Source organism: Ascaphus truei, chromosome 1 (assembly GCF_040206685.1).
Source record: "Ascaphus truei isolate aAscTru1 chromosome 1, aAscTru1.hap1, whole genome shotgun sequence".
Lineage (NCBI taxonomy): Eukaryota > Metazoa > Chordata > Amphibia > Anura > Ascaphidae > Ascaphus > Ascaphus truei.
In genome coordinates, this window is record NC_134483.1 from 115,859,828 (window position 1) to 115,883,255 (window position 23,428).

General features: G+C 41.2%; 1 long non-coding RNA gene across 1 annotated transcript in view; it reads left to right on the forward strand.

Annotated features, from left to right (window-relative positions):
- The window catches only part of LOC142469424 (uncharacterized), a 104,159-nt gene that overhangs the window by 76,710 nt on the left and 4,021 nt on the right, over nt 1-23,428 (forward strand). The gene's annotated exons all lie outside the window — the stretch shown is intronic.

Genomic DNA, 23,428 nt, shown 5'->3' on the forward strand with positions numbered 1-23,428 from the left:
TGTGCCTCTTCTATTAAATCCATTTTGAAAATCCGTAGTGCCCTGGAACCTTCTTTGTTTATCTGCTATTTAAATAAAGACATACCATACAATACTATCTGTAGCTAAGCTATCCACCACCTAATTGTCTGTCAACCTGACTCAATCAATTACTTACATGGCTACTGAGTTATCAGACATTAGTATGTTCATCTAGTACCGCTATCTCCTCCCTTATACATAGTCAGACCTTCAGCAAGGGATATCTGCATACCAGAACCCTTTCAGATAATTTATTCAATTAAGCTCAACTATCTGTTTTAATTGAGTGATCCAGAGTGCTTCTAGCACTCGACATAGGGTCAGCAGTGTGTCCACAGTTTATTTATTTTCATCACCATTATTTTAGATATTGTGATCATTAAAGATTAATTTAAATTTACTCAATTATCAATCAGCATAAGGAGTTAGAGTGCTACCAGTTGGGTTTCTTTTCTTTGTTTTGGTCTTAGATTGAAGGGGAGACAGGTAAGAGGCAGGAAGGCCAGACAACAGAAGGTTATAATAGTCAAGACAGGAAAGAATGAGGGACTGTGTTTTAGCTTAGCAGTAGAGCAACAGAGAAAAGGGTGTATCTTTGCATGGTTATGGAGGATAAAACGACAGGTTTTAGCTACATTTTGAATGTGAGGGAGGAGTCAAATGTAATCCTTGGCAGAGTGCTTGTGATACTGGTTGTATAATAGCGCTGCCAACAGTAATGTAGAAGGGGACAGTAGGGCCAGGCTTGGGAGGAAGTATGAGGGGCTCCGTCTTTGACATGTTAACTTTGAGTCTGCTGAGGGCCATCCAGGATGATATAGCAGGGAGACATTCAGAGAGTTTGGTCTGTACATCAGGTTAGGGGTTGAAAACTACATTTGCATGTCATCAGCATAAAGGTGAAATTTGAACCCAAATGATGTGATGAGATCACCTAGAGAGACTGTGTGAAGAAAGAGGTCTCAAGACTGGCCCTTGGGGTATGCCCACATAGAGATCAATAGAGGAGGAGGGGGTGTTAAAAAAATACTTTTTTTTGCATATTAATGTTAAAAAAAATGCACTATAATCATCAGCATATTAAAGGAATTGCTTTGTAATGTTTGTTACTTTCCAAATAAACAATGATGATTATTAATAATAATAACAAAAATGATTTGCTATTTAGGACAGAGGCAGTATTTTACATTGCAATGCAGTCTGCTCTGGCAGCAAAGGGGTTAATAAAATATATAAAAAAATCTGATTGGTGTATTAGTCTATAATTTATTACATGAACAAAGCATTAGTTCATGTTCCTTTACTGTTTAGCCTATAGAAAACAGTGTCGGCAGTACATTTATAATACCAAATACGGAATGTACAAGTGGAGAACTTGAATTTCCAACTTTATTGTTCTCTTGAGTATGAAAATGTTCTACAGTCTTAGATCAAGACATTTCTGGTTGCCTAATCTATAAGACTACTGCCTTTGAAACATATTAAACTGAAAAATGTGCACATAGTCAAAAACGGCACAGTTAATTTGTGTCCTTAATATTTTAAAAGCTTAATTAAATGCATAATTTGATTTCAGTGAACCTCTGTCATTTTTCATCAGGTTTCATGCCTATGCATTAATTTGTGTAATGTTTTATTACTTAATTTTGAAAGAACTGGCATCTGCTTTGCTAGGCTTTTCAGTAAAAAAAAAGTGTATTTCGTAAAACTTATTTTTATTCTTAGGCATACTATAAATATCAATTTATTATCTCTATCATTAAGTGGAAACTTTTTTTAACTGCAAGTTTAAAAAAAAAAATAAACGTTTACAAAAAAACATGCATTATAGCCTAAAAAAATCAGTGGAAAAGTTTCCTTGTGTCTTTTAAAGCTGCATACCAAGCAATATCCTACTGTACATGTGTGTTTTTTTTGTTTTTTTTTAATAAATTAGTTCTGTACTATGAGAATACATGTAGCATTCTTTTAAACCACTCTGAAAGACATATTTAATGTATTAAAATGTAACAAGCATTTTGTTTCTATAGCAACCATTTACAAAGTCACATCCCCTTCCTCTTCTGAAACAGGCTATGGCATACCACTTTTTGAGCCCTGCCCTCTCTCTTGCAGTGCACCAATTGTATCTAGTGACTGCCTGGTCACATGATCTTTCCCATAGAACCTTGCGTCTTTTGTCCTCTTCTGCTGCCCTAACAGACATTTAGGGAACCCCCGAGCCGAATCTTCACCAATCGATCGACAACTTGGCTAATTACCTATCATTGTGTGGATTGTATTGATGCACATATTAAAGGGGGAAACAAAAAATAAAAACGGCAGCTTTGACAGCTGCTTTAATGGTAATTAAGACTAATTTGTATTTCTTTATATCTCTACAGATTAAACAAGAACATTTACCAAAAATAAAAATCCCAGTGTCCTAATCCCAAATGACATGGAGCATTGAAACGAAAAGAAAACCTACTGTGTGTATTGGATAACGTGTAATGTTCCTCGGTGACTATTGTCCTCCACTGTTGCTGAATTTGATAAGATAAAAGTGAAGTTATTGTTTACTCAATCATTGGTGGGAAACTGGTGGCCCATAGTGGCTTCACCTTCAGCTCCCAACTGCTACCCTCTTTTTTTTCTTGGGACAGAGGTTTTATTTTATACTCCATTGCCACCTTTAGAAGAGCAGGATATTTCTGTTTTAGTAACCCAAGATTATTGAAATAAATTATTGGTGGGGAACAGATGGCCTACAGGGGCTTCAACACTAGCCCCCAACCGCTACCCTCTTGACCTTGGTACAGTCCAGCCATTTTATGTATGCTTATGAATAGTGTACTGCTGCTCTCTTGTGCACAACATTCCCATGATGAGAAGAGGAGTGGGGGAGTATAAATGAGCACACTGGCATTAAGTTGCTCAGCCATTTAGATCCACCAGTCCCTTACATTTCATTTAATAAACGATCAGTGTCATTGGTTTACTGTGCTGCTAAGTGGGTCAGCTCATTTAAAAGTTTCTTAGAATGGTAGATCAAGCTTTACAGATATAGTAGTCCATTTTAGTCCCACTAAGGGCCTTATTCAGAGAGGGTTGATAAAAAAATCGCCAGGGAATTTAAAATGCCATTTTTTTGGGCGTTGCTATCACGGTATGCAGAAAGGCTCGATTACCAGTGATAGAAAAATTCCCAAAACGGGCGAGTTGCTGCCAGCGACAGCATCGAGCCTCTGAAAAGGCCTAAACTGGCGATTCATTTCTGCTGCAGAGAGAGCTGCTCTGAGAGAGCCGCTTCTCCCAGCTGAAATGTCGCCCGAAAATTATTTATTTAAATATACATTTCTTTAATAGTGTAGATGTGCAGGGGGTCTCCGGAGCTGAACCATGTTGGTTTTATGTCCGGGAACCCCCTGCTTCCCGAGATACAGGCACCTTTATGGGGTGCCAGTATCTCCTATGCAAGGAAATGTCCCGGTCATGTGACGCGGGACATTTCAATGCAGAGGGATACCGGCACCCCATAAAGGGGCCTGTATCTTGGGAAGCAGGGGGTCCCTGGACATAAAACCAACGTGGTTCAGCTCCGGAGACCCCCTGCACATCTACACTATGAAAGAAATGTATATTAAAAATATTTAAAAAATACACGCCCCTCCCTCCGCCCAAACTCATATAGTACAGTAATGGGCAAAATAACTATTATCCAGATATGGATAATAGATCATTTGCCCATTATTAAACACTGCATTAGCATACATAAATAAAGTAAATAAATACAGTTATACTTACCACAACAGCAGGTCCCTCTGTCCTCCGTTGCCACAAAGCATATAAACATAATAAATACATTCTAATGGCCCCTAACCCCTTAATCACCTTAGCAGTTACTAACCGCTTTAGTCATTAAGGGGTTAACCCACCCTGACCCGATACAAACCCGGGAGGCCTAAGCACCCACCCCTGACTGACTATACCCACCCTATACCCATTGCGTAGTATAGTGGTACATCATACCCATATAATAATAATATGGGCATGATAAGCCTCTATAGCACTCAATGGGCACCCTAATTACAATACATTAATACACAAGACACACAATAATAACACCTAATTAAACTCCCAAAAAACACACTTAACTAAATAAAAACAGTAGCCAGCTAATCCAATCAATCCAATCAATAGCAACATCAACAATGAATTAATTAAACCATTAACCAATCAAAACAATTAATTCCAAAACCAACTCAAAATGAATAGTAACACTAACCAATCCAAACAATGAATTACTCCAACATTAATGAATTTAAACAGTAAAATAGAAAGAAAGAAATTCTAACAAGATCTGAAATAAGCCTAAAACACATTAGCTAACATAATACAACATTAACTTCAAACGAACACCAATCGCAAACCTTTAATTACATTAAGCATGAAAAAACAAACAATCACATCCACATAATAACTGAAATGCAAAAAAGCAACAGCAATACTAAGCGAGAAATGCCCCCCAAATATTGGCATAATAATGTATTAATCTGTACCCTAAAGAGGTACAGATTAATATATTATCAGTCAATGTGCCTACCCCAAAAAATCAAAAAACACATCCAAAGTATAAACCTGTAAAAAGAGACATTTACAAACATTGAATATATTACTTACCATTAGAAGCGGTGGCCCTCCGACTCCCGGGGTAACAGGAAGCGCATGTACCTTGAAGGCCTCCAACAGCATCCGATGCCATCCGCCATGAAGATCCGGATCAGGTACCCCAATCTTCTTTTTTCTTTCTTTAATCACCTTCTTCTATCTTCATCTGTAACCATTTCTTCATCTTCTTTATCTTCTTTCTTCATCTGTCAATCCAAAAAAACCCATGTTAAATCCCAACCGATGTTGTCCCGTCATCTTCTTGGGCTCAAATGAGGCGTCACAGCCTTAAATATGGCTTGTGATGTCACATTTAGCCTCCAAATGGTTAACAGCCACCTGATTGGCTGTTAAAACCATATTCCGACTTTAATTTTTTTTTTGACATGACGTCACTTAAAGGGAATGATGCCAGCCAATCAGAATGGCTGTGCTTCATTTGCCTTTAAGATGACGTCACGAAGACGGCGTCATATAGTATTTCAGCCAATCAGTTCATGGGAACCTATTCCAAACTCTGATTGGCTGAAATACCTTGTGACACAGCGGCCATCTTGGATTTAGTGACGTCATGTTAAAGGTAAATTAAGCACAGCCATTCTGATTGGACACCTCCAGCCTGCTACCCGTGGAAAGCCCAAGGAGATCTCAGGTGGTCTCCAGAGGTCTCCCGCAGACTAAAAGGAGAATGAAAGTGGATGGAGGAAGAGAACCCTCAGTCCCGCTGGGATTGGAGCCCTTTCTCCAGTTTATTTGTGTCTCCTCCCGAAGTTTCTTGAGATCAGAACTCCTCAGTCGCTCGAGGAGGACTTTTTCTAAGTATAATCTTTTTGCTACGTGCGCGGTCATGAGATTTCCCTCGTGTCGGGTGCGCGTCTTATTGCAGGCAGACTGTATAGCAGCAGTTGCAGAGCGTTTAAAAACAGCCCTTTGAGTTTTCCGCTCTTGAAGCTGTCTCTCTGCACTTTTCCCACTCAATGGAGTTGCTAGTTCAGCCTCTTTGGGATTAAGTTGCAATTCCACATCCACTTCCAGAGAATGTCCCATCTTTTCAGCTTCATCAGCTAAGGATTCTTCTGGTTTTGATTCAGCACGTGCACCTTCTTTTATTGCCTGTTGGGTGGCTGAAGGTTTTGCTAGTGCTTGTTTAGGTGGTTCAAATTTTGCAACCTTGTTTTTCAGACGAGTGGTATTCCCAGTTCTCACTGTACCCTTGTCTTCATGGGATTTTGTGGCTGTGGGATACTGACGCTTCGTCAGGGTCAATACTTGTCCTTGTAGAACTGTAATCTCATCTGCGAGAGATCCCTGTTTTTTGAGTGCATCTTGCAAGTATCTTCTCAGGGAATTTATCTGCACGCTTTGCTTTCTCTGAGCTTACTTCCACATTTTCATTGCATTGTGAAGCACTATGAATTTCTTTGCTCGGGCCAGTTACTTGTCTCAGTTTCTGGACCTTCTTGTGCTCCCTTTTGTGCTGAGTCACCTGGGTTCTAAGCTTGGCCTCTAGCGATGTTTTGGTTATGATCAGGGTAGCCTTCAGTTCTCATGCTGCTTTACAGGGACATACTGGGTAACCAGATGTTCCTGCAGCACTTGTACTTCTTTAACAGCCTGCATATTGTCTTCCTGAAGAGTTCGCTGCTTCTCCTCGGCCTTCTGGAGGTCGGTACGCAGACCTTGCAGTTGGTTCTGCAGTCGGTGCTCTGCTTCAAACTTCTCATCTTCCAAAAGTCTATTTATATCTTTAAGCTCGTGCAGCTTTTCATTCTTTTCCTTGACGTCGTCTGTCAAATGAAAATTTTCTTCTTTCAGTTTTAAGTTTTCTCTTTTTAATCTTAAATTTTCTCCTTTTTCAGTCTCTGTACTATTCAGGGCCTCCTTGCAGTCCTCCTTCCATTTACGCACATCTGCTTTGAGAATGACAGTCTCCTGGCGTGAGACTTCCTTCTCTAGGTTGAGAGTCTGAAGCTCCTTCTGAGAGACTTTGAGATCTGTATTAAGATTGACAATAGTTTCTTTAGAAATGTCCAGCTCCTCAGTGAGACTGTGTAGTTCTTTTCTGGAGACTTCCAGGTCTGTGCGGCAGCTGTTGGTCTCATGATGTGAGGCATCCAGTGCTCTGCGGAGTGTCTGAACCTCTTTCTGAGATACGTCCACCTCTGTCCGGACACTGTTGACCTCCTGTTGTGAGGCATTCAGCTCTACGCGAAGAGTGTGAACCTCTTGCTGAAAGACTGTCATCTGCTTCAGTGCCTCCTCATACTTCTGCTTCAGCTTAGCCATCATTTTATCAGATTGGCTCTGCTTTTCATCCCTGGCAAAAATAGTAGCATTTGCAGTATCTAGCTCAGTCTTGAGATTGTCCAATTCTGTCCTGGCTAAAGAGTAAATTGTGAGCACATCTTTCTGTAGCTTCACGTTATTTTTCTGTAGCTCTGTGTAACCATCTTTCTTTTGTTTCAATTGTTTACGGAGCATATCACAGTCATGCCTGGCATTTTTCAGGGCATCTCAGGGCTGGTCAAGGGATCTACACTCACTGGTTCCGGCTCCGCTTCCCTGGGATGGTTGGTTGAGGGTTCCTCACTGTTGACACCGGACAGACACTTCTTTGGGGTACACGACTTCTGCCTTGGGCCCTCTGGATATTCGGTTTTCCGTGGGACGAATTCTCCATTTTCTCTAAGCTGCAGGGCAAGTCGGTCCCCCTTTTTCTCCACAGGATTTGTGGACGTGTCTGTTCCTTCCACGGTAAGTGAAGAACCGCTTTTCTTTTTCCGCCTTTTTGTTTTGGATGACTCTGTCCAATCAGGAATACTGGGGTCTCCTTCTTTATTTGATACTTCAGCGGCTTCATTGTATACGCCAGGCTTTTCTTGCAGTTGCGTTAGCTGACAGAAATATTGGGTGATCTGCAGCTCCCGCTCTCTTTCTCCTGCCGATCATATTCGTCATCATGGAGAGCGGTCTTTTCGGTTCGTACCGAGTTCAGGCACCCCCACCATTCTTGTGGTGTTTTGTGGGTGTGACTCGGTTCGGGTTCCCCATAAGAGATGTCTTCCTCTTTACTGGACTGGAAGGGCCACTCTTCCATGGGGTATGGTGCGCGCCGGAGGGTGCCGGGCGCGCGCCGAAACAGCGGAAGAGCGCCCTCCGATCGGGGCGCTCTCCCTCCCGCTGCCGGGTCCACCGGGGCCCCCGGAACCCCCTGCTGCTGTCCCCCACATCGCGGGACACCAGGGCTCCCTCGGGAGCCCTGGACGCGCGTGCAGGGGGCGCAGGCTCCCGATGACGCGTGACCGCGCGTCGGTGACGCGCGGCACGCCGAGGGGCGGCCACTAGCAAGCCGGGAAATCTCCCGGCTTGCGGAACCGGCCACGCTTTAATAAAGTGTGTCGGTAGTGTAGGTGCGATCCCTCCGCTTCAGCCAAATAATGTGATTTTCTGCTTGCGTTCAGTAATTTTCAGTCTCAAATTTGGGTATTATGGAATTCACTCTTCACACTTTGGGATACCTTTTACACAGCTCAGCAATTTCTCTTTCCCCAGTAGGGCAATTTTACCCTCAGCACTTGTTTACTGAAAATTCCCCTGCTTCAGCACAGTAAGGCATCAATTTTCACACTTTTCTGCATATACTCCATTCACAGCTGGTAGTCCTAAGCGGTGTGGCAGCCTTTACTTGCAGAATCAGTACCGCTCGTCGGTCACCATCTGTATTCACTGCTTCAGTGAAACATTTGAAAACATCAAATGCCTATCCCTTTTAAGGGCTAACTTACTTCTTGAACCCTGACTACGGCTGGAAGGCAACCCCCCTATTTCAATGACCATATTACACTTTATTGTGATAGGCAAATAAGGTTTACCTGCTTCAGCACAGTCTCTCTTTGTATTGTATTGTATGTCTTTATTTATATAGCGCCATTAATGTACATAGCGCTTCACAGCAGTAATACATGTGGTAATATGTATACATGTGATACATGTGGTAATCTTTCTTCTTGGAATCGGGGAAATGAGTCCATCTGTGGTTTTGTGGGCTTCAGTGCAGTGTAGATTTCCTGCCTGGGTGTGTATCCCTTTAACTCTGGTCTCTGCTGCATGAGTCTTGTTTATGTTGCTCAGGCTGTTTGTAGGCAAAAAGAACAAAAAAAATTCACAGGCAATCTCCGGGGCCCCTTTTAACTTCAAAGGCCACCTCAGTCCCGATTCTGACACCAAGGGAGACTTGTTAAGGGGAAATTAAATAAGGCTTTTATTGCGCCTGTTCCTTTAACATAAGAAAAAACATCCAAACATATAAAAAAAAAAAAGGGTCAAACAAAGCTTCTGTTCCACTTGGGAGTATTTCTAATGAAACCTATGCAGTCCACAACTCCCTTTAGATAAGTATGTCTCCCAGTCCAAACATATATCTTGATATGTGCAGATATACTAAAAGTCTTATAAAGGAAAATCTTATCTGTTTCTTGTAGTTGGAGGGAAAGTCTTCTCTGTTCCTGGGTTGCTGCACTTTTTCCTCAGGCTAAGCGTGTACTGACTGATATGTGTGGTTGATTTCAAGTGCTGGTTGTTTAAAGTGTGTGCAGTTAGAACCAGAAGCAGTTGTTTAAAGTGCTGGTTGTTTAAAGTGTGTGCAGTTAGAACCAGAAGCAGTTTGAACAAGGAAGCGGTTAAACAAGGTATAGTTATTGAAGTACAGTTTACTGTTAGTACTTCTAAACCTCATAGTTGCTAGAATGAGCAGGATTGAAAATGCCACTCAATGCACATCTTGCCACATGTATGTGCACTTGGAGCAGCTGTTCCAAGGAGCATACCGCTGTGAAAAGTGTGAGCGGGTGGTCTCTTTAGAGTCATAGATTGCTGATCTTAAGAGGCAACTTGCAATATTGAGGGACATTGGCAATCTTGAAAAGGGATTAGAGCTCACTGAGCAGGCCCTTGCTTCGACTAGTGGTGCAGATGGTGGCGCTGTTAGTGAGGAGCAGGTAGGCAGCTTGGTTGCTGTTAGTGAGGAGCAGGTAGGTAGCTGGGTGACAGTTAGAAGGGGAAGCAGGGGCAATAGGGAGAGGTAGGTCGTTTCTGAGCTGACACATCCCAATAGATTTGCCATGTTGAGTGAAGATATTGGGAATTTTGGGGCAGAAATGGCAAGGCTGGGGAGACTAATTCCTCTAGCAGCCAGGGGAATAGTTCCTCCAGCACAGTGGGGACTCAGGATGCTCAGATACAAAGAAAGATTGTGGTGGTAGGGGACTCCGTTATTAGGAATGTAGATAGGGCAATCTGTTGCCAGGACCGCATGAACCGAACAGTTTGTTGTCTCCCGTGTGCTCGGGTTCGGTACATTGCGGATCGGGTAGACAGATTGTTGGGGGGGGGGCTGAGATTGACCCGGCAGTCTTGGTACACGTTGGCACCAATGACAAAGTTAGAGAAAGAAGGAGGGTCCTAAAAAATGATTACAGGGATCTAGGCCAAAAGCTTAAGGCAAGGACCTCCACGGTAGTATTTTCTGAAATACTACCAGTGCCATGCGCTACCGCAGGGAAACAGTCAGAGATCAGGGAGGTTAATGCATGGCTAAGAAAGTGGTGCAGGAAGGAGGGGTTTGGGTTTTTAGAGCACTGGACTCCTTTTCTGAGAGGTGCCATCTATATTCTAGAGACGATTGCACCTCAATGAAGAGGGATCTTCTGTGCTAGGGGGAGAATGCTAAAAAGGTTGGAGGAGATTTTAAACTAGGGTGGAGGGGGAGAGGAATGAAACAGATAATGAACTAAATGGAATAGATGAGGATACAAGGTGGTATGGAGGTAGAATGGGGGCAAGTGCAAGTTTGACAAGCAGTGAGACACCCATAGTAAATACAGATACTAGAAAACTTCTAAAGACTAAACAAAGTGGGCGCAGAAAGGAAGGAGCAGATAAGATAATAGTACAGGCTGAAAAAAACCTGAAATGCATGCTTGCTAATGCAAGAAGCCTGACAGATAAAATGGGGGAGCTTGAATTAATAGCTGCAAGGGAGCAGTATGATATCATATTCATTACTGAAACATGGTGGGATGAAACTCATGACTGGACAGTTAATTTAGAGGGTTATTCTCTTTTTCAGAAGGATCGAACAAATAGAAGGGGAGGTGGAGTATGTTTATATGTTAAACCGGATCTAAAACCTATTATAAGGGATGATGTCTATGAAGGGAATAATGAAAATGTAGAGACTTTGTGGATAGAAATTAGCAGTGGAGGTAAAAGTATAAAGAAAATGTTTGTGGGAGTATGCTATAAACCACCAAATATCTGTGAGATTGAGGAAGCTAAAATACTTTTGCAAATGGAAAAGGCATCAAAACTGGGTCATGTTTGCATAATGGGGGATTTTAATTATCCAGACATAGACTGGGGCAATGAGATTAGCTTTACAACAAAAGGGAACAGGTTTTTGGGGGTGCTTAAAGACAATTATATGACCCAAATTATTGAGGAACCAACCAGGAGAGGGACAGTTCTGGATTGTTCATATCAAACAATGTAGAAGTAATAACAAATATTCAAGTCTTGGAACATTTAGGTAACAGTGATCATAACATGGTCTCATTTGAAATAAATTATCAAAAAACAGATTACTTGGGTTCAACAAAGACCTTCAACTTTGGAAAGGCAGATTTTAATAAACTGAGGTCTAATCTAGTAGTAATACAATGGGATGATGTTTTTGCAGGGAAAAATGTAGAAGATAAATGGGCAGTCTTTAAAACATTGTTAGAAAAGCACACTTATCAGTGTATACCCCTTGGGTAATAAGTATAAAAGAAATAAGTCAAAACCAATGAGGCTAAATAAACAGGTAGAGGAGGAAATGGACAAGAAGAGGAAGGCATTTAGATTCTTTATGTCAGAAGGGACAGAGACATCGTATCAGAATTATAAGGAATGTAACAATAATTGCAAAAGGGCAATCAAATTAGCAAAAATGGATAATGAAAAAAGGATTGCAATAGAAAGTAAGGTCAACCCTAAAAAATTCTTTAAGTACCTTAATAACAAAAAAATGAGAAAAGAACATATAGGACCCTTTCTGTGTGAGATGGGTAGGCAGATTATTGGAGATAAGGAAAAAGCTGAGGTATTAAACAAATTCTTTGCCTCTGTGTTTACCAGGGAAGAATCAAGTTCAATAGTAGTTCCGCAGGAGGAAGCCACAATCTCCATATTAATGAACAATTGGTTAACTGAGGAAGAAGTTCATATGCGACGTGAAAAAATTAAAGTTTATAAGGCACCTGGCCCCGATGGCAGACATCCAAGAGTTCTAAAGGAGTTAAGCTTAACAATAGCAAAACCATTATATTTAATATTCAAGGACTCCATTTCCACAGGCTCAGTACCACAAGATTGGCGTAAAGCAGATGTGTGTGCCTATATTTAAAAAGGGAGCTAGATCACAACCGGGAAATTACAGACCTGTAAGCCTGACTTCAATAGTAGGGAAACTACTTGAAGGTTTAATACGGGATAATATTCAGGAATACCTAATGGAAAACAAAATTATTAGTAATAGTCAGCATGGATTTATGAAGGATAGATCTTGCCAAACTAACCGTATTTGTTTCTTTGAGGAGGTAAATAGGAATCTAGACAAGGGTAATGCTGTTGATGTGGTCTACTTAGATCTTGCAAAGGCTTTTGATACGGTTTCACACAAGAGGTTGGTGTACAAAATAAAGAAAGTTGGACTCAGTAATAATATATGCACCTGGATTGACTGGTTAAAGGACAGACAACAGAGGGTTGTCATAAATGGAACTTTTTCAGGTTGGGCTAAAGTCGTGAGTGGAGTACCTCAGGGATCGGTACTGGGATCCCTGCTTTTTAACTTGTTTATTAATGACCTGGGGTTGGGATCGAGAGCAAAGTCTCCATCTTTGCTGATGATACTAAATTGTGTAAGGTAATAGAATCAGAGCAGGATGTAATTTCTCTTCAGAAGGACTTGGAGAGACTGGAAACGTGGGCAGGTAAATGGCAGATGAGGTTTAATACAGATAAATGTAAGGTTATGCATTTGGGATACAAGCATAAAAAGGCGACTTACAAATTAAATGGAGATATATTGGGGGAATCCTTGATGGAGAAAGATTTAGGAGTGCTTGTAGACAGCAGGCTTAGCAATAGTGCCCAATGTCATGCAGTAGCTGCAAAGGCAAACAGGATCTTATCTTGCATCAAACGGGCAATGGATGGAAAGGAAGTAAACATAATTATGCCACTTTCAAAGCATTAGTAAGACCACACCTTGAATATTGAGTACAATTTTGGGCACCAATCCTAAGAAAAGACATTATGGAACTAGAGAGAGTGCAGAGAAGAGCCACCAAATTAATAAAGGGGATGGACAGTCTAACTTATGAGGAGGGGCTAGCTAAATTAGATTTATTTACATTAGAAAAGAGGCGTCTAAGAGTGGATATGATAACTATATACAAATATATTCAGGGACAATAAAAGGAGCTTTCAAAAGAACTATTTGTCCCACGGGCAGTACAAAGGACTCGGGCCATCCCTTAAGGTTGGAGGAAAGGAAATTTCACCAGCAACAAAGGAAAGGGTTCTTTACAGAAAGGGCAGTTAAAATGTGGAATTCATTACCCATGGAGACTGTGATGGCAGATACAAGAGATTGTTCATAAAAAGGTTGGACATCTTTTTAGATGGGAAAGGTATACAGGGATATACCAAATAAGTAATCATGGGAAGTATGTTGATCTATGGATTAATCCGATTGCCAATTGTTGGAGTCAGGAAGGAATTAATTTTTCCCCTTAATGGGGTTTTTTGTTTGCCTTCCTCTGGATCAATAAGTATAGATATAGGATAAAGTATCTGTGGTCTAAATTTAGCAGAGGTTGAACTTGATGGACGGAAGTCGTTTTTCAACCTCATCTACTATGTAACTATGTAACTATGTAACTATGTAACTATGTCAGCATTCAGGTTTAGAGGTTCTTTCCCCTGTGTCTTGCAGGCAGCGTGCTGTTTCTTCTGGCAGGCTTCAAGACATCTGTCCCTATTTTCAGTCCCACAACTTGTGAAACTCAGGAACAATCTCCCTTCCTGTCTCAAAGGGAGGTTTTTCTAAGGAACCTAATCAGCCAGGTGGTGTTGGTTAATTGACTATCAGCAGTTAACCACCCCACTGCTGGATTAGAGGCACATATCCTGAACAGGGATAACTCCCCTGTTACAACATCATTTAAAGGCAATGATGCCAGCCAATCAGAATGGCTGAGCTTCAATTGCCTTTAAGATGACGTCATGAAAAGAAACATGGCCATCCTCAGATGGTACAGTAGCCAATCAGAGCGTGGGAACTCTATCCCAACTCTGATTGGCTGAAGCAAATCCTCTGTCACATTGTCTACTTGAGCCAATCAGAGTTGGGATTTCGTTCCCACGCTCTGATTGGCTACCGTACCATGTGTTGTTGGCCATCTTTGTTTTGATGACAACATCTTAAAGGCAATTGAAGCTCAGCCATTCTGATTGGCTGGCGTCATTGCCTTTAAATGACGTCATCATTTTTTTTTTCAAATCACATGTTTTTCACGGCCCAATCAGGGCCGTGGGAAACATTTGACCAAAATGTGACGTCATAGGCATGGCGTAAGAAGATGGAAGAAGACGGAGAAGACCCCAAGGAAGAAAAGAAGACGCCAAGACTGACGGAAAGGATTACAAATAGAAGAAAGAAGACACCGTTGTGTATTGTAAGGGTTTATTATTTTATGGTTACCTTTGGATTGGTTCCAGTGCTTCCGGGTCACCTGGATTTCGGTGAGTGGGCATCTAATGGTAAGTAAAGAAAAGAAAAGTTTATTATTTTTTCTTTTACAGGTTTGTTTGATTTTTTATTCATGTCTTTTATTTTTTCATTCCCATTTAATGCCCCTGAATGTATCTATGTCCCTATGGATATACATACATTCACGGACACTGAATGGGTGTATTCTATGTGATTTTTGGATGTAAATGCATTGTTTTTTATGCTCTATTATTGCCCCTGTATGTTATGTATATCTATCTATACACATATGCTCTATTATTGCCCCTGTATGTTATGTATATCTATCTATACACATACAGGGATAATAATTCATTGTTTTGCTAATGTTTATGTTCTTTTCATGTATGTCTAATGTATTTAGCAGCTTTATTTATACATTGGTGTGAAGAATGTAATTTGTATTTAGTTACAGGTTTTTTTTAATGGCTTATTTGTGGTAGTTAGAGTGGAATGATGGTGGTTACTTTCAATTAGAATTCATTTGGCAATGGTTAGCTTTAGGAATTGAATAGGGAATTGTATAATTGATTTGTATTGTATTGTAATTGGTTTAGGAAATTGATTCATTGATTGATGGTAAATGTATTTATGTTGCTTAGTTTCTATTTGATTTTCATGATGGCATTGGTGGTTAGGGGACATTGTTCATAGTGTATTTTATTTTTACATATATTTTGCATAGTGTTACATGATGCACAGATTAATTGCATCATGTACACACTCAATGCAATTGTGTGACATTTCATATACATTTGTGTAGCTGCTGGCTTGTTGGTTTATTTTTAAAAGTCCCACTGGATTAATTGTAACATGCAATGTGGTGATTTTAAGATGAAGAATTCATGTTTTTATTTATACATGTTTTATGTGTTTCATAATGGGCAAATAATCTATTATCCATATCTGGATAATAGTTTTTTTGCCCATTACAGTACTGTATGTGTTAGGGGGCGGGGGGATGCCTGTTGTATATTGCTATGTTTATTGGGGGCAATTGTCTCCAATAAACATGCTATTGTGCAAGCAAAAACCCGAAGCGCTTACCTTTGTAGTATTAGATCAGGGTGGAGGGTAAAATACAATACCTTATTAGAACCAATGAATGTGGTCTTTCACAGTAAAATCGTAGATCTTAGTGAGTTCCTCTGCTCAACCCCAGAACGGGCTGTCCAAACCCTTGGTGAATATGGGAACAAACAAAGAATAGGGGGAGCAGGAGGTCAGAGGGAAAAAAACACAACAGACTTCAGTCACAGTAATCAAATTGCTGATCTAAAATCTTATAAAACCTTTTCAAAACCTTATAAAAGTGAAAGTGGAGTGTTTTGATAAGTGAATCAGGTAAAATAATACTCACACGGCCCTGTGTGAGTAAATATATGTAAGGGTATCTTGTGCCTGGTGGTTCTTGCTGGCTCAGATAGTTTCTAGAAGGTGGTGGATGGGGTCAAGAGGAGAGTAATATATAAAACTTACACGGCCATGTGTAAGCCCAATCCTTCAAAGGTATCTGTGGGGTACCTCTCGTAGGCTTATCCGTGGTGCAGTGCACACATCTGCTGGCAGGCAGGGTGTTGAATGGAGTGTTTCCTTCACTGTCCTTCCGTTTTAGCCTTCCCTCTCTCTCCGGTGCAGCAAACGATTATGGGTGAAGTAAGGCAACAGCAGGGGGTCAGTGGTGTCTTTTAAAACGCTATTTTATTTAAACATTAAAAACAACATTAGATGGCACTCACATATAAAATAAATAACAAGACCCTCCGTTCCCGCTGTCGTGGTGGCAAGCCGCCTCTCAGCTGTGCTCTCTTCCGCGTCCGGAATCAGAGGTGATGGTAACCTCTCACGCGGCTGTGTCTGCAGCTTGCTTCCACTGACTACGGAAGCCTCAAGTGTTCAAAAAGGTGTAGTAGAATAGAGCAACGCGTTTTGCCGTTCATAACGGCTTCCTCAGGCTCAAAATGTGCTGCAGTGAGGGTCTCTTTGACTTATATAGACACTAATAAATGTTCATTGGGTAATCATTCATAATTGGCAATTACAATCTCCTCGTTCCCATAAGCTACTCTATGTGCCATTGATGCTCTCTGTCTGATATACAGAGAGGCTGCTTTTGATCGCAGTGCATTTTGTACAAGGAATCTCTTTCCTTTACTACTTGAACATGTTTATAATGAATTTTAGTTACACTTACATTCTGGTGCAAATACCCCCAAGAAACACTTAAAGCTCTATATTGAAGATAAATTATAATTGTCTTGAACAATCTTTACTCAACATTTGCTTACAATATTAATCAATAAAAAATACTTTAAAAATTCAATTTCTAAAATGTACTTTCCTTACAAATAGATTACAATTTAGACCTACATCTATTACAACAGTTATTACATTACAACGTATCCATAAAATATATCTATCACTACCATATTATTAGATAAAACATAAACCTACTATATATAAAAAGTTAAAATATTCGCAACTTGACAATTAAGCTCAACGACCAGTAATCCATGTAAATGGACGTCAGGACAGAAATATTTGGGAACTTGACTATTTTGTGGTTATCCATGTCTCTGGAATCAAAAGAAAATTGGGTGATTAAAATCCTTATACCTAACAGTAAATGTCTTCAAACCCCTTACTCTATGGCTAAACCTATTCTCTGGAAAAGATCTCGTATCCGGTTGTATGTGTATGTGTCCTAATGCACTCTTATTTATACAAATGCAGCCATGTCTAGATCTATATTCAGACATTTGGGGGTTAAGGTTTTCATCTGGTAAATCCAAAAAGTTTCCCTTTGGCGTAAGCGTTGTAGTCTATCCCCCCCCCCCCTCCAGTTATCCGCGACCATTTCAATTCCCCTATAAGTCAAACCTGAGCGGTCCCCCCCATGTACGTAACTAAAATGCAACGGCACGCTGTGGGTTGCCACTTTCCTCCTAATGTTTCCTAAGTGTTCCAGTATGCGGACCTTCAGACTTCTCACGGTCCGGCCCACATACTGGAGACCACACGGGCATTCCAGTAAATATACAACGAAAGTGGTCTTACAATTAATAAATTGTTTTGTTTTAAAGGATCTTTTTGTTACCGTCGAGGTGAAATCTGTTTTCTCTCGTGATGCATATTTACATGCCTTACAATTGAAGCAATTGTGGAAGCCCACCGGTTTGGGTAACCAGTTTATGCTTTGCTCCACAGCTTCCCTCCTATAAACACTCAGAACTAATTGCATCTTAATGTTATTAGCCCGTTTAAAAATCACCCGTGGGGCTTCTGGTAGGTGGTCCCCCAATACTACATCCTTTCGCAAAATATGCCAATGTTTCTTCAAGATGTTACAGATCTTGTTGGCTTCGCTATTATAGCGTGTTATGAAAGGTACTTGGAGTTCCTTATTCTCTACTTTGGGTTTTGGCTTTAATAATTCTTCCCTTGGTAGTCCTAATGTTTTTGTTAAGGCCTCCTCAATGACTTCCTGATCATACTCTCTCTCTTCAAACTTCCTTTTTAAAATATCAGCTTGTTCCCTAAACACCTCTACCTCTGTGCAGTTCCGCCTGATCCTGCGTAGTTGACATAGGGTATATTCTTTAACCATTTTGGATGGTGGCAACTATTATTTAAAATAAAATTATTCGCATCCACTTCTTTAAAAAATGTCTTAGTTTTAATTCGGTTGTTCTCTATATAAATGGTTAAATCGAGGAAGTTGATGTTTGTGGAGCTAATCTCTGATGTGAAAGATAGATTCACCCGATTTCTATTGATGTGACTTAAAAAGAGAGTCAAATCCTCTTTCGTTCCACGCCATATGAAGATCACATCATCGATGTATATTCTCCAGAGGACTAGGTTTGCTCCAAAACGGTTACCTGACCTAGTCCCCATGGGTTTGCTCCCAGTTACGCGAACATCTTTATGTCACACTGGGAAGAGAAGAACATCTGGTCAGGTAACCCTTTTGGAGCAAACCTAGTCCTCTGGAGAAGATACATCGCTGATGTGATCTTCATATGGCGTGGAACGAAAGAGGATTTGACTCTCTTTTTAAGTCACATCAATAGAAATCGGGTGAATCTATCTTTCACATCAGAGATTAGCTCCACAATCATCAACTTCCTCGATTTAACCATTTATATAGAGAACAACCGAATTAAAACTAAGACATTTTTTAAAGAAGTGATGTGAATAATTTTATTTTAAATAATAGTTGCCACCATCCAAAATGGTTAAAGAATATACCCTATGGTCAACTACGCAGGATCAGGCGGAACTGCACAGAGGTAGAGGTGTTTAGGGAACAAGCTGATATTTTAAAAAGGAAGTTTGAAGAGAGAGAGTATGATCAGGAAGTCATTGAGGAGGCCTTAACAAAAACATTAGGACTACCAAGGGAAGAATTATTAAGGCCAAAACCCAAAGTAGAGAATAAGGAACTCCAAGTACCTTTCATAACACGCTATAATAGCGAAGCCAACAAGATCTGTAACATCTTGAAGAAACATTGGCATATTTTGCGAAAGGATGTAGTATTGGGGGACCACCTACCAGAAGCCCCACGGGTGATTTTTAAACGGGCTAATAACATTAAGATGCAATTAGTTCTGAGTGTTTATAGGAGGGAAGCTGTGGAGCAAAGCATAAACTGGTTACCCAAACCAGTGGGCTTCCACAATTGCTTCAATTGTAAGGCATGTAAATATGCATCACGAGAGAAAACAGATTTCACCTGGACGGTAACAAAAAGATCCTTTAAAACAAAACAATTTATTAATTGTAAGACCACTTTCGTTGTATATTTACTGGAATGCCCGTGTGGTCTCCAGTATGTGGGCCGGACCGTGAGAAGTCTGAAGGTCCGCATACTGGAACACTTAGGAAACATTAGGAGGAAAGTGGCAACCCACAGCGTGCCGTTGCATTTTAGTTCCGTACATGGGGGGGACCCCTCAGGTTTGACTTATAGGGGAATTGAAATGGTCGCGGATAACTGGAGGGGGGGGGGGGGGATAGACTACAACGCTTACGCCAAAGGGAAACTTTTTGGATTTACCAGATGAAAACCTTAATCCCCAAAGGTCTGAATATAGATCTAGACATGGCTGCATTTGTATAAATAAGAGTGCATTAGGACACATACACATACAACCGGATATGAGATCTTTTCCAGAGAATAGGTTTAGCCATAGAGTAAGGGGTTTGAAGACATTTACTGTTAGGTATAAGGATTTTAATCACCCAATTTTCTTTTGATTCCAGAGACATGGATAACCACAAAATAGTCAAGTTCCCAAATATTTCTGTCCTGACGTCCATTTACATGGATTACTGGTCGTTGAGCTTAATTGTCAAGTTGCGAATATTTTAACTTTTTATATATAGTAGGTTTATGTTTTATCTAATAATATGGTAGTGATAGATATATTTTATGGATACGTTGTAATGTAATAACTGTTGTAATAGATGTAGGTCTAAATTGTAATCTATTTGTAAGGAAAGTACATTTTAGAAATTGAATTTTTAAAGTATTTTTTATTGATTAATATTGTAAGCAAATGTTGAGTAAAGATTGTTCAAGACAATTATAATTTATCTTCAATACAGAGTTTTAAGTGTTTCTTGGGGGTATTTGCACCAGAATGTAAGTGTAACTAAAATTCATTATAAACATGTTCAAGTAGTAAAGGAAAGAGATTCCTTGTACAAAATGCACTGCGATCAAAAGCAGCCTCTCTGTATATCAGACAGAGAGCATCAATGGCACATAGAGTAGCTTATGGGAACGAGGAGATTGTAATTGCCAATTATGAATGATTACCCAATGAACATTTATTAGGGTCTATATAAGTTAAAGAGACCCTCACTGCAGCACATTTTGAGCCTGAGGAAGCCGTTCTGAACGGCGAAACGCGTTGCTCTATTCTACTACACCTTTTTGGACACTTGAGGCTTCCGTAGTCAGTGGAAGCAAGCTGCAGACACAGCCGCGTGAGAGGTTACCATCACCTCTGATTCCGGACGCGGAAGAGAGCACAGCTGAGAGGCGGCTTGCCACCATGACAGCGGGAACGGAGGGTCTTGTTATTTATTTTATATGTGAGTGCCATCTAATGTTGTTTTTAATGTTTAAATAAAATAGCGTTTTAAAAGACACCACTGACCCCCTGCTGTTGCCTTACTTCACCCATCATCGTTTGCTGCACCGGAGAGAGAGGGAAGGCTAAAACGGAAGGACAGTGAAGGAAACACTCCATTCAACACCCTGCCTGCCAGCAGATGTGTGCACTGCACCACGGATAAGCCTACGAGAGGTACCCCACAGATACCTTTGAAGGATTGGGCTTACACATGGCCGTGTAAGTTTTATATATTACTCTCCACTTGACCCCATCCACAACCTTCTAGAAACTATCTGAGCCAGCAAGAACCACCAGGCACAAGATACCCTTACATATATTTACTCACACAGGGCCGTGTGAGTATTATTTTACCTGATTCACTTATCAAAACACTCCACTTTCACTTTTATAAACATGCTATTGTGCCTTAACCCCTTCATTGCCTTTGTGGATAGCCGCTAAGGTAATGAAGCTGCTTTAATGTATTTTTATTAATAGTGTGCAGGAGCAGGGGGTCCACTGAGCTGAACAGCATTGATTTCTGCCTCAGGTACCCCCTGCTTCCCGAGTTACAGGCCCCGGTCTGGGGCATCGGTGCCAGTGTCGCCGCCATCTTTATAGAGCCCACGTCGCGTCTTGAACGCTATAAAGATGGCTGCGACATTGGCCTCCGATGCCCCATACCGGGGCCTGTAACTCGGGAAGCAGGGTGTCTCTGAGGCAGAAATCAATGCGGTTCAGCTCAGGGGACCCCCTGCTCCCGCACACTATTATTGAAATGTACATGAATGCAGCTTCATTACCATAGCGGATAGCCGCTACGGTAAGGAATTATTGTTTATTGTTATGTGCGTTTTGACAGTAGCGTAGATGTGTAGGGGGTCTCCAGAGCTGAACCGCATTGGTTTCAGCCTCTGGGACCCCCTACTTCAGGAGATACAGGCCCCTTTATGGGTGCCGGTATCCCCTGCAGAATGTAAATGTCCCGGTCAAGCTTGAAAGTGCAGGGGATACCGGCACCACATAACGGGGCCTGTATCTCCTGAAGTAGGGCGTCCTCGGACATGAAACCAATGCGGTTCACCTCCGGAGAACCCCTGCTCATGTACACTATTATTAAAATGTATTTATTTAGTGTACGATCGCCTGTAGCAGCCTTGCATGGAGATATAGAATCTCCATGCAAATGTTACAGGCGGCTTATTTTTTCTATCAGCTAGCGTACGTGAAGTTTAACAACGCTAGCAGGGGAAAAAAAGCAACACGTACGCTGTGGCTGTTTTGAGCACAAATGTTAAAAAATGGCCTCAGGGCCTTAGTGAATCGCGTCTCCGGCCTCACTTTTTAACGGACGTGCTTTTTTCTTTCATCCGGACGCAATAGCATTCAGCTTAGTGCATAGCCCCCTTAGTCGTCTATAGACATGATAATAAACACAGGCTAGTGTCACCTGGATTCCCCCTTCCTGTATCCACTGTTGGATGCCGGTTGTTATGTATGCCTGCTTGTGAATGTGCATTATCACCACGCTATTTGTGTTGTTAATATTTTTGGTCATTGCTGCTTCTAAGAAGAACTGATCACTAATGAATGTGTTTTCAATGTGAATTGCAGTATGCTGTATTATGCAGGTAAAGCGACAGGTACAGTTACAGTGTATGTACTTTTGACACCTTACAACAGTAGAGAAACATAGCCCTGCCAAACACCAAATGCTGCCCCTCTGTTATCAGCTGCGCTGCACATAAAAGCTTACATAAATTCCATTGGCACACTCACTGATCTTGTTCAGAACTAACTCTTGTTCTCTTGTGCTTTCACATACTGTATCTTGTGATTGAACAATTGGTCTGTCCAGCTTCCATGGATGTAAGAACCTGCTTGCTTGCTGCTGTTCCAGCTAAAATCCTTAGAAAGCGAAAGATGCCAGCTGGCCCAGAAACCCCTAAAAACAAAAAGGCTATGTGAAAAAAGAAAACCGAGCAGCACCCAAAACTCCCATGGTGACGAATCCGGGAATGATGTGGAAAAGGAAGATGGCCAAAACCCTTTTCATTCACGTTTTTTGGGCAATGATTCCTGCTTCTGCACCAGGTAACCCCATCGCCAGTGCTCCCAGCTCCAGACCCAACTCACCTTGGCCTGGATCCAGCTCAGCCCAATCTGGTCCCTTTTCAGCTAAACCTGCACCCTGCTCATCTTGCCCTGGATCTAACTGAGTTGAACCCAGACCCTGCTCAGCTGAACCCTGACCCTTCTCAACACGCCCCAGATCTAGCTCAGCCCAACCCAGTTCCAGCTCACATCTCCACGGATCTAGCTCAGTAAGACATGTTGGCACCATCATGTGAATTTGGAACACCTGCCCAACGCAGCCATACAGGGAAGCAAAGTTGGACTTGATTTTGGAGAAAAAGGAGAGGATTGAGAGGAACATCACAGGTCTCTATTCTATTCCCATAGTAGCAGGAGAGAGCAAGGCATCTATAGGCATCCTCCTCACCTCCTTTGTTTCAATGCTATACTCTGATTTTACAGAACATCACAAACAGGGAGGAAATTTTGGCTTAAAGACCCCTTAATGGAGGGAGAGACCTGCAGAAAAGTGTCATCCCAGAGAAGTTTGCTGTGCCTGCTTTCCAAATCACACCTGCAGCACCGCAGAGGCAAAGACCACAGATGATCCATGGTAATGCAGTAGGTGACATACCACTCTACGTTATATCAACGGAAACTCCAAATATGTAATAAACTGTGGAAGACAGCCGCATTG